Source organism: Myodes glareolus, chromosome 1 (assembly GCF_982192425.1).
Source record: "Myodes glareolus chromosome 1, mMyoGla1.1, whole genome shotgun sequence".
NCBI lineage: Eukaryota > Metazoa > Chordata > Mammalia > Rodentia > Cricetidae > Myodes > Myodes glareolus.
The window spans coordinates 30,191,923-30,204,784 of NC_142026.1; the positions used below are offsets into that span (position 1 = coordinate 30,191,923).

At 42.1% G+C, this 12,862-nt stretch overlaps 1 long non-coding RNA gene across 1 annotated transcript; it reads right to left on the reverse strand.

Moving 5' to 3' along the window:
- Nucleotides 1–3,276: 3,276 nt before the first annotated feature.
- Nucleotides 3,277–9,489, reverse strand: LOC148123285 (uncharacterized). Its single transcript, XR_015737656.1, has 2 exons — nucleotides 9,359–9,489; nucleotides 3,277–4,069 (listed from the first exon to the last, which is right to left on the reverse strand). It is a non-coding gene; the product is annotated as an uncharacterized LOC148123285 (long non-coding RNA).
- Between the last annotated feature and the right edge of the window lie 3,373 nt (nucleotides 9,490–12,862).

The following is a 12,862-nucleotide window of genomic DNA, read 5'->3' on the forward strand; positions in this document are numbered from 1 at the left end:
TTCCTCTTCCCAGAATTCTCCTATTCTGATCACCCTGCCTATACTTCCTGCCTAGCTACTGGCCAATCAGCATTTTATTAAACCTATACAAGTGACAAATCTTTACAGGGTACAAACCATTGTCCCATAGCTCTTCCCTCCGTTTTCTTTCAAAACAAAAACTCTGAATCTAATCTCCACCTTTTAGTTTTCTTCCTAACCATTATCCATTACAACTTGTACCCATCACTCTAAACAAAGGAAAACATCCATAATCCATTTTTGGGGAATGTGGGCATAGTTTTCCAGGCTACTTCCTGCTGATGGGGGGTGCTGATAATCTTATGGGGACCTAAAGAAAATTTAGGATTATGGTCAAGTCCTGACTGGAATATTCTTTGAGGCTTGATCATCTCAGCCAACAGTCTTGAAGCTGTTCTGGATGTAGAACTCAAGGGTGAACTCCAACAGAGGTCTTCTGAAATGTTGGCTCATGTGGGCCATCCAATCCTGTCAGAGATTTTTTTCAGGGTGTCTTCCTTTATCAAACCTGATTTTTCTTAACCCAGAATGAATCCACAGCCCCTCATTTCCTGTAGAAACAAAAACAAAACCTCTTTTCCAAAGTAACATGTCTTTTGACTTAAATTTTGAAGTCAAAGCATTTTCAGAATATATATGTTATATTAATTCAACAGCATTTGTAAATGTCTTTTAGCAGCTGTTGTTCCTTCCTCTGCCATCAAACCATTCAAAGACAACACAATAAGACACAATATCCAGATTCTCTGTGTATTTTCTATCTTTACGTGGCTTTATTTTAAACTCTATTTTTATTTTTAATTTTTGGGCTTTTTGAGACAGGGTTTCTTCATGTATCTTTGGCTGTCCTGGACCTTGCTCTGTAGACCAGGCTGTCCTTGAACTGACAGAGATCTGCCTGTCTCTGCCTCCCAAGTGCTGGGATTAAAGGTGTGTGCCACCACACCCAGCTACTCTCTACTCTCTTCTCTCTTTCTCTCTTTCTCTCTTTCTCTCTTTCTCTCTTCCTCTCTTCCTCTCTTCCTCTCTTCCTCTCTTCCTCTCTTCCTCTCTTCCTCTCTTCCTCTCTTCCTCTCTTTCTTTCTTTCTTTCTTTCTTTCTTTCTTTCTTTCTTTCTTTCTAAGACCTTTATTCTTTTTCCCCAAGTCTACATATATTTTTAAACACAGTGTAAACCATTTAGAAGTTTTTTTTTTTTGGTCTGAATCTATATTTACTGTTTCTCTCTCTTTCTGACTACATGAGTCTTTAATTTGCTCAGCGATATGGATAGGATTAAAGCTATGGCTTTGATGGCTAGATCCATCCCATTCCTTACCTTTCTGAGAGTCTAGCTTCATGGCAGAGGTACTGGTGGGAGCCATGTTTATTGCCACAACTCTATGGAGTTTCAAGGTCCCTGACACTACCAAGAAGCATGCTGCCGGATATTCATGAACATAATTTAAGTGTTTGGTGTCAGGGCCTCTTAAAAAAGCTGCAAGGTTTTTGCCACTAAAGCTGAGTCAGGAAGCCTCTCTTAAATGAGATGCACTTGCCTCTAGAAAACAGAGTCCACCCAAGAAACAACTGCTACCAAGAAGCCATACTTAACTCTGTTCTTTTGTGTCTGGTATTACTTCCCAAGCTCTTTCAGGTTTTAAGTGGATGTAGTTGTCGACTTTGGCACCATTTTTTGGCCAATGTTTCTGTCCTGCTTTGTCCCAGTTATTCAGTCTCAAAGAAACACACAGAAGTCTACATTAATTATAAACTAGCTGGACTAGTAGCTCAGGCTTTCTTATTAACTAACTATTTTTTGGTCCCTTCTGAGAGACAGGGTTCTTTTAAAAGTGATTTATTTAACTTTATTTTATGTGTATTGGTGTGAAGGTGTCAGATCTCGTGGAACTGCATTTTCAGACAGTTGTGAGCTGCCATGTGGGTGCTGGGAATTGAACCCGGATCCTCTGGAAGAGCAGTCAGTGTTCTTAACTGCTGAACCATCTCTCCAGCCCTTATTAACTAACTCTTATGTCTTAAATTAACCCATGATTCTTGTCTGTGTTAGCCACATGGCTTGTACCTTTTATCAGTGAGGCATTCTCATCTTGCATCCTCTGTATCTGGGTGGCGACTGTAGACTAAGCCTTTCCTCTTCCCAGAATTCTCCTATTCTGGTTGCCCTGTCTATACTTCCTGCCTGGCTACTGGCCAATCAGTGTTTTATTAAACCTATACAAGTGTCAAATCTTTACAAGGTACGAGATCATTGTCCCACACTATCCAATGCTTCTGTTTGTTATTTTCACTCATGTCTTCATTATCTTTACTTATTTTTTTCTCATGACCTTACCCTGGTAAATGGTATTTTTGTCAAAGCAGATCTCTGACAGTTTTTAAAGGGGGAAAATTATAAAGATCAATGAGTGTGATGCAATAGTCTGTGATGAATCATGTCATCACACTGATTGTGACAGTCCATGGTAGACCAGTGGGTCCCTAGTGTGTAGGATCCAGGAGTTCAGGTATGCATGCTAGTCAAGCCAATTCTGATCATATGTGACAGCAAAGGCTTTGCCTTCCCATGCTGAGCAGCTCACGGGGGCTTATGATTCAGCTGGTTGTGACATCACATACCTCAGGTCCTTTCATTCCTACCACAGACCTGGGAGGTAGACATTGTCATGATCCAGATCTTACAGACTGGAATCTAAGTCTGGAGGCTTAGAATATTAGAAATGATGTAACCTGTTCAACTTCCAAATAACTGATGGAGATGGAGTTTGGGCCTTAGCTCTTTTAAGTGTAAATATTCTCTGGGAACATCAAGTTTCTGCATTTCCTTAATATTCAAGAGATGGGACAAGAGGATTTGGATTCTCAAAGCTGGAGAAACTTGTCCCATTTATTTGTTCCTTACATTAAACACTAACAGAATGGAGACCATAGCGTCTCATCATTTGAATGAAAATGAAAACAGCAGACTTGTTTTAGTGTCCCAAAGCTAAAGGAGGGTGACTTTGCATATTTGACACCATTGTTGAGATGAGACTTCCTTCATGATTCCTATTCCAATCTGCACAATGTTTTCTGTGACACCCTGGATGCATTCTTGAGAGGTGAATTGTCTCATGGTGAGTATCTGCCAGTCAGGTCTTCTAGCACAGACTCTAAGCAGTTGTATTAGACACTTGCTGTCTGCAGCTGTCTCTGGGAATGGCAGCTACACAACAACAACAAAAGATTGTTCTCATTTTAAATAACCACATAGAATTTCCATGCAAGTGAATTTATTTTATCCCTGAACATTCTGGATGTACAGAATTAATGTGAAGGATCAGAAGAGAATACAACTGTATCTACCAGCCTCTACTTTGGTATTGAAGGAAGCATTTTTAGTTTTTCCTGTACATTTTTGACACCTTGCATTTCATATAAGCTGTTATTTTGTTGTATTTCACATTATTTTGTCAGAAGCTTATCTTCAATTGTTATTTAAAGAAATCTATTCAGGCTTCAGGTATTATCTTTATGCAGTGGCATTGCCCATTGAGCACACAGCCCTGTGGATTTTGACATACGTGTAATCGTGATAGTGGTGAAAACCTTCCTTATTCCCTTCATCCCCTTGAGTTTTTCATTGTCAGCCTGCCTCATCCCCAGCCCCGGACAACACCCTCCAGCTACTGGTTTCAGGTCAGAAAGCACAAAATTTCAGTTCTTTAAAATCTGTTGATGATTTTCTTTTATGTCCTCAAATGTGATCAGCTAGGTCATGCACTTGATAGGAAGGTGAACTCTGTTGCTGCTAATGTGTCAGGAGGTCAGGCTCCTTGGCAGCGTGATCTGGGTCCTCTGTGTCCTCCAGATTGTCTGTGCACTTATCTTACTGATCATCGAGGGAGGAGATGTGGATTCTCCAACTGATAATGTGACTTTTTCATATTTCCGTATTCAGGGCCATCAGTGTTTTGATGACTTCTGTAACTGTTGGGTCCAGTTACAAAGATGAGAACTCCACCAAGTCTAATAAACCAGAAGCAAACTTTATTCCAAAAACCAGACCCTAGGAAAACCAGAAACAAACTTAAAAATAAAAAGTAAAAATAAAAAAAAACTACTGTGGGGCACAGAAGCTTATCAGCTAGCTGAGACCACAGCCAGAGATGGTGTTTGTTAGGCTGTGGCAAAAGGCCGGTTTCCGAACCCACTTTTTATAGTAGGGGCACCAAGCATTAGCTCTGAACAAAGGAATTTTTACAATCTTGTCCTGACCCGTGGGTCAGTCAACATAGACCTGGAGGGGAGTGAGTTCTAATGTCAATGGGTCAGCTATCATGAATTACATTTTAGAGTAGATTATAGAGAGTCACTAATTGCAAGAAAACAGGCATCTTTAGCAATTAGTCAGAAAAGGGACTGCTAGTAATACTAGAAGGTTAATAAATCAGAATAATTGGTTTTTAGGTTGAGAACTTAGAAGATAGCAGAAAGTTCTTTGCACTATCTTTAGGTAAAACTCAGATACTGACTGCCATACTTTACAACCTCCATTATCAGAGCTCATTAATTAAACCATTGTATTTGTCCACTGTCTCCTGGTGCCTCCAGGTGTATACTGGAGTTCCATGCCTCCCCTTTGGTGGCATCAGTTTTCCATAACAGAGACAGTGTCTAACTCAGAGGTCACGTATCTCTGTCTCCTAAAGGTGTTGTATGAGGTGCAGGCTGCTTTTCGTCCCACCCAGCTCCCGGTCGCCCTGCTAGCTTATACCCCGAAATAACAACACACAAATTGTATTCATTTAAACATTGCCTGGCCCATTAGTTCCAACCTCTTATTGGCTAACTCTTACATATTTGTTTAACCCATCTCCATTAATGTGTATCGCCACTTGACTGTGGCTTACCGGCATGAGTCTAACCAGCATCCATCTCAGAGAGGAGAGCCATGGCATCTGCCACACTGCCTTCTTCCTCCCAGAAATCTGCTTTGTCTACCACACCCATCTAAGGGCTGCCCTATCTAAAGGCCAAGGCAGTTTTCTTTATTCAACCAATGAAAGCAACACATAGAAAGAAGACCTTCCTATACCATAAAGGTTAACTCAGTTCATATCTGTCTTTTATCAGGGATGGCCAGGATTGTTGGGACTAATGAGCTCTGACCTTCAGCTGCTCTTCCCTCCTAGAACCTTCTAATTAAAGTTACTAAAAACTGTGCCTAGTTTAGAGGATCAGAAGATGGGATTATCACCTGTTGGCCATTGACTGCAATGTATTTAAGCCTACATGGTGTTAATAAAGGGGGCTTTCTGAACCAGAGTTGGGAGGTCCGTGTGTCGGTCTGTCTCTGCGTCTGTTGGTTTGTCTCTGCATGTGTATTCTCAACCTCCAGCCCCTTGCCTGAAGCTCGCAAACTGGATTCTAGGGCACAGAGCGCAGACACGGAGGCGTGGTGCGTGGCACAGGACACTACTCTCAATTTTCAGGGAGAAGCTCTGGCCTTGTAAATATAATAACCAGTTGTAAAATGGAATGACCTGAGCTGATGGAAGCTTCCCAGGCATCCGAGAAAATAGCTCACTGTGAATGATTGATCCTTGATCTGCTGAGAAAGCTGCTGATAGTCTATCTTATGTCTCCTAGACTTATAACCTTATATTTTTCTATGTTCTTATTTTTGGACTCTACATTTTTATTTTCTTATTCTTGGACTCTTCTAGGGTACTTATGTCTTCTTGGTGAACTAGCCATTTTATCCTTCAGTTGCACCCTCCTTTATGGCTGGAAACATTTTTTATTGTAAAATCTAATAATGTGTTGTAATCTGTCATTTCATCTTTGCTTTAATTCAATTATTAATGGCATTTTTCCCATTTGTTTTCTTATTTATTGTGCGGGTGTGGGTGTGTGTGCAGGTGCGCACATGTGTCATGCATGATGCATGTGACAGTCGGAGGACACCTTTACATGGGCTTTGGGAATTGGACTCAGATCATTAGGTAAGCTCTTACCCACTATGCAATCTTGCTGCCATTTGTTTTATTTTATCTTAGATCTTCCTGTTTAAAGTGGTTCTCTTATAGACAACACATAGTTGAGTATTGCCTTTAATGAAAGATAAAGTCTGATATTTTTTATTTGCTTTTTTTATGGTAAAGTTTAGAGCATCTGAAGTTAACATATTTACTATTGAGATTACTACCTACCTTCTTTCTAATCCTTTCTGTTATTGCAAATGGTTTCTTTTCCTCTTCTTCAATCTTCAGTCTATGTTTAGATTATTTTCTTTGAATCTGTATTATTTTCACAGCTGACTTAACTTGTCTGAGTGATTGTCTTATGCTTTCAGTATGCGTTTTTTGATTTTTTTTTATAGTCTATCTGAAATGTCAAAGATAACCTCCAAGACAGCGCTAAAGGCTCGTAACCATGTTTTTCCAATTTCTCCTTTATACTTTTGCTGGAGACGGCAAAGCATAGCCCCCCTCCATGTGTGGTTCCTGAGATGCAGGAAGCGATTTCCTACAGGCAACCCAGTGGCAGCTAAATGAGCATGTTATTTGAGGGCCAAGAAGAAAACACCTACAGGCCCCGAGGACTGCTTCTATGGCGTTTGCATACGCATTTGGTAATGCCACAGATGATTCTGGTTATAGCAATTCCACTAGTGTACTTGTTCTTCATGTTCTTTTTCTCTTTCCACACCAGTGGCTTCTGAAAATATGGATGTGCTGTATGGTAATATAAGTCCTCCTGATCTGATAGAGTGGGCAGGCATTGAAGCTGTAAAGCAGGTTATGGGGAAAAACCTGATTGATGAAAGAATTGGGGAAATATTGGGAAAACGCAGAAATTGTTCTTTGCTTGATTATAAAACTTGACAAAAGAATTATACTGAAACAGAAAAGAACTTGGCTGTGATGAATAAAGTTTCTGAAGAACCTAGGGCTTTAGGCCTGACTGCCTATGGCTTTATAAATCAATATTGTGAGGAACAACAATGGGAAAGGTAAGACAATGGAGTAAAACCCACTGAACTATGCTTCTGTAAACTGCAAGTAGTTAGCCTCTGAGGTGAAAGCCTCAGAAGTTGTTTTATGATTAACTCATCTAAGAATTAAAAATATAGTGGCTGGCATGGGGCTTGGGATCTGGGGAAAGGTGATGATGAATGATGTTCTGATTTCAAAGAATCTTTGTACTTCTTGTGAACTGCTTTGCCCAGGTAATGATTAACCTGTGGCAAGTAAAAAGAATCATTTTCCTTGTGTAAAATTTGCAATAAGAGACTGAGGCTTGAAGTGCAGGGAAGAAAAAGAAGAAAGAAGAGGAGGAAGAAGAACTTGCCCTGCAGCTGAGAGCCTGTCAGCTTGCATCAGAATCCTGTGTTCGAGTACTCATTTCCCCTTCCAGACATCCCAGATTCGAGACCCGTTTCTCCGCTGAGGCTGGACCCTGGCATACTCTTCCGTTCGTCTACCATACACTAAACTTGTTACAAGCTCCATAATACATTGCTTATATTTTTATATCATAGCCAATTATCTTTTATGAAACTAAAGTATGAGAAATTATATACATATATATGTGTATATATATATATTCCTTTATTGAAGAATTTCCTCAATTATTCAACATTTTTGTCTGAAAAAAATTATTTGGTCTTCAACTCCAAACACATGTTTGATGCTATGGAATTCTTAATCTCTTGTCATTGTTACTTTCAATGTCCTCTTTGTTGTGGAGCTTCTGGTGTCTGTCATAGTTCTCTCTCTCTCTCTCTCTCTCTCTGTCATGTGTGCCTTTTCCATCTGAAGTCAAGATTTTTATTTTTTTTAACAGTTTGATCTGATATGTCTAGAGGTGTGTGTGTGTGTGTGTGTGTGTGTGTGTGTACGCGCTTTTGTAAACTGACATTTTTATTTTTGATTGTGGTTACTTGTTTTTCCCCCCACAATTTCAGAGAATTCTCCATGTTTCTACTTCTCCTATGTCTTCTGCTTTGCACTTTAAACACACATGTGTTAGGCAGACTTATCAAAGCCAGAGGTTGATATTTGGTGTCTTCGTTAATTGTTCTTTACTTGATCTTTTAAGACAGGGCCTCTAAGTGTACCTTTTGGCTGGACCAGTGGCCAGCTAACTTCAGGGACCCTGCAGTCTCTGTCTGCCCAGAACTTGGATTACAGGGCACATTGTGCTCCCTGCCTTTTTCAGACAACTATTTTTATGTGCAGGCGTGTGATTTTGGTACATGCATCGATGTGTGTTCCCATGTGTGTTGGTGCACATGTATGTGTGCTTCTGCATGGATGTGTGCTCTTGCATGTGGAGATGTGAGGTCAATGTTGGGAATCTTCCTTAGTCTCTCTTCACCTTATTCTTTGAAGCCGGGTTTCAATCAAGCCCAGAGCTTGGTGATGAGGCTAGTGTGTTGACTTGGTCCTAAATGTCACAAACATCCCACTCGTCAGATGCTCTGCCTGTGATCAGTTAAAACAGTCAATCCCTTTCACTGTAGTGGTTTTTCTGTCACGATCCCCTGCACTGGATGGCCTTTGGTTAGCTGGAGCCACTGTTTGAGATCTAAGGAAAATAATGCCAAGAGGCTGTCTGCTTGGTTCCGGGTGGGAGTGGAAAGCAGCCGACCCTTCTACATGGATTTACATTTAATCAGGTTTTCCACAAGAGGAGTCTTTTAAGAATATTCCTGTTGTCCACTGCCCACGTCCACGCAGCCTTGTCAGAAGAGCAAGAGACTGCATTTGCTCCAGCATCTGAGTACTTAGGGGAAGAGAGGCTGAATACGGTTTGAAATCAGCCTGTAGAAAGTTTATTCAATTATGAGAGCTTCTCAACTTTGCCTTCTCAGAATGAAAATTTCTCTCCTGCTGGGAGGATACCTTAGACTCTCAAAAAGTTTTTAATGAGCATTGTGCGAAGTGGAATTTGTTGTGCCGACCCTAAGATAATAGAAAAACTGGCTTTAGCCTTGATTCCTATGGATGTTTCTCTGCTCAGCTGCTGCACCGAGAAGGCCAGGGGAGACAGGCAGCTCTGTAGTGGTCAGACTTCAAATCTCACGTTTCCTCCATTTAGTTTTCTAGGTTAGATCATCTTGTGCTCCCTATTCCCTGCATGTTTTTGCGGCAGTGTAACATGAGGGCCGGCTTTTTGGGATTTCCGTCCCGCCCGGTACCCCAACAGCCGGCAAATCCCAAAGAGAAATTACACACAGGACTCCATAAGGTTATAAACTGATTGGCTCATTAGGTCAGGCTTCTTGTTAACTCTTATAACTTATATTAACCCATTATTCTCATCTATGTTAACCATAATGGCTCAGTACCTTTTCCAGCAGGGGCAGCTTACATGTTGCTTCTTCAGTGATCTGCGCAGGAGTGCCGAGGGAGCTCTGCTTCCAGAATACTCCCAGTCTCTTTGCTCCACCCCTACTTCCTGTCTGGCTTTCCCGCCTATACTGCCTGCCTGGCCAATCAGCGTTTTATTAAATGATTGACAGAATACAGATAATTCTCCCGCACCACGGCAGCAGCTCCTAGATTTGCTTATAGGCTTACACATTTACCATGCCTTACTTTCCCATTTGGCATTGACTCTATTCCCATGTGCATTAGTGCCTCGTTGTTATCCGACTTAATGTACATGCCTGCTTCATTATCCCCCTCCCTCTGAATCTCAATGCAAGTGTTTTAGACTTGGTTTGTCCTCCCAGTGTGCAGCGCAGTGCAGCAAATGTAAGGAGGATTCTGGCCAGGATGCCTGGGTTCAAAGTCCCCCCACCCCTCTCACATGGACTTTTGAAGACCATTCAAGATACAAACTATGGCATCCATTGTGAGCAATTCTCAGGTTATCAGTGAGTCTCGTGATACTCTTATTGATGTTTTGTCTCGGATAAAATCGTGGTTTTGGCTGGTTGATCCTGAGGCAATTTGCTTCTGTTTAGTAATAACAGTAACACACCCACTGAGCAGACAATACTAACTACTTTGAGTATATTGATATTTCCATTGTCCCAGTTGATGTGGGATTTCCCTCTGTATTTTGTGATTATCATTGATTAATTAAAAAAAACTGCTTGGGACCTATAGCAGGGCAGAACTTAGTCAGGTGTGGAAAGCTAGGCTAAATGTTGGGAGAAAGAAGGTGGAGTTAGAGAAAAGCCATGGACCCCTACAGGAGCCAGACAAAACTTTAGCCGGTAAGCCACAGCCACTTGGCAATACACAGATTAATAGAAATGGATTAAATTAATATGTAAGAGTTAGCCAATAAGAAACTAGAACTAATGGACCAAGCAGTGATTTAATTAATGCATTTCTTTGTGATTATTCTGGGTCTGAGATGCCGAGTAGCTGGGAACCAATAAGCAGACCTCCCTCCAACACCCAACAAAGGAGGGAGGTGACTTGTGTTGAGATTCCAATTCTGCAGTCTGCTACCAAGTTGTCTTAGTTAGAGTTTCTATTGCTGTGAAGAGACACCATGACTACGGCAGCTTTTATAAAGGAAAACATTTAATTGGGGCTGGCTTACAGTTTAGAGGTTTAGTCCATTGTCATCATGGCGGGAAGCATGGCAGCACGCAGGCAGACACGTTGCTGGAGAAGGAGCTGAGAGTTCTACATCTGGATTGGCAGGCAACAGAAAACAAATGAGACACTCTTCCTCCAACAAGGCCACACCTACTAATAGTGCTATTCCCTGTGAAGCTAGAGGGGGCATTTTCTTTCAAACAACTGCACAAGGATACTTTGGGCAATTCATCTGAACCTCAGTGATGCCGTTTGTAAAATGGGAACACTATCGTCTTTATAGAGTGCTGGAGATTCGTACCAACAGGACAGTGTTCGGTATCAGCAAGCTAATTGCTAAGGGAATGTTGATTCCCTAACCACACAGGCCTGGGGTTGAGAACAGGCACCAGAGAGGGACTGTTTCTAAGTCACACTTGTAATGACCTGAGCAGAATGGACAAACATGTGCCAAGCCAGTATGCACAGAGGAAGGGAGGTGGCTGCAGGCACCTTTTTAAATTTCCACCTGACAGTTATGTTCTATTCTGGTCTGGAAAGAGCTTCTAACTTATTTCAGAGGATAACTCTTTTGAATCTAGCTTTACAGTTTCCAAAACGCAAATGGAAACCAAAAGAGTGCTCACTCAAATCCAAGGGCAGAGATTTCTAAATGCCTGCGGCACAGGGACTTAGCTAAATTACTTTCCCTCGCTGCTCTTTGGAGGGCAGAACACTTGCATCCCCAGCGCCTGCTTTCCATGTCCTTTCTCAGCTATTACTGCACACCTACCGTGTTGCCCACAGAGCCTAATGGACCACTTTGTCCCAGAGGGGTCTGACGACATCACACTTCTTTGCCACAACCTTGAAATGACTGGGATAGGGAACGATTCTTAAATGCTGCAATTCTCCTTTATACTGGAGTTGGGGGAGGCTCTGACGAACCTTTCGGACAGCTTTGGGGATCAGGGTGTGGAAATTTCCACACCACTGCGTAGGTTGCGTTTCCGCGAGCAGCTCATTTGTTGAAAACATTGACTGAGTCCATTTCTGTGTACGTGGAGGATGACTGTTATACATCTGTTTTGACGTCTCTTGTCCTTTCATTGAATACACTTCACAGGGAGAGGAGAGGAGTTCCATTGTGAAATCGGCATCCAGGTGGTTAGGTGCAGATACGCCATTGCTGGAGAGAGCAGCTGGCAGGAGACCTTGCTTTATCATTCACGGAGGAGGACACAGGTCCAGAAGAGGGCCCATGATGTTGTCAGACCATCTGAGACCCTATCACCACTCACCTACATGGGTCTTTTATCCAAGTCTGCCATTCTGGAAATGAGAGAGGCAGGGCACAGAACTGTCTTCTGCAGCCACACACAGCACTCAGAGTTTGTGACCACAGAAGCATTAATAGATAGTCCTTTTCTTCTCGGTGGAAGGGGACAGAGTGATGGGCAGCGCCGCAACCAAAATGACAGCAGCAGGAGCAGCGTCACGAGTATCTAAACCTTTCCATCTTCTTCGTGACAGAAGATCAGGGAAAACAGCTCTGAAGCACTGGCAGAACGTTCATGAAGAAGACATGGCCATAGGACTGCAGAAACCAGAAAAGGGGTGTGAGCTAGCTGGGCACACCTTTAATCCCAGCACTCGGGAGGCAGAGGTAGGCGGGTCTCTGAGTTAGAGGCCAGCCTGGGTTACAGGGTAAGTTCTAGGATAGGCTCCAGGTCTACAGAGAAACCCCGTCTTGAAAAACCAAACCAAAAAATTATAAATAAATAAATAAAAATAAAAAATTGGAGCCTCATTGGGGAGATGGTGGAAACAGCTGAGTAGTTATGTATTTGACTGTTCAGAATATGTTACCTTTTCAAGAAATTCCTTGTCTAGGGGCTGGAGAGATGGCCCTGTGGTTAAGAGTGATGGCTATTCTTCCAGAGGACCCACGCCTGGTTTCAGTCCGCATGTTGAATAGCCACATGTAAGCTCACATACATACCACACGTAGCTCCAGTTCCAGGGTATCTGGCTCCCTCTTCTGTCCGCCCATAGGCACTACACTCAAGGGCACATGACAGATATATTAAAACATAGTATAAAATAACACATTAAAGATACACACATAACTAAAAACAAAATAAAAATATTCTTTAACATGGGAAAAGCAGACCATGAAGACTGCTTCAAAGCCATGAAACCTTCAGAAGGTTCTCTCCATGTGAGCTCAGTATGCTTGCAGAAGACAACACTGGTTCCCCAGAAACCAAGGCTGCCACCCTGCAACTGGAGACTGACCAGGGGGAAAGTCATTC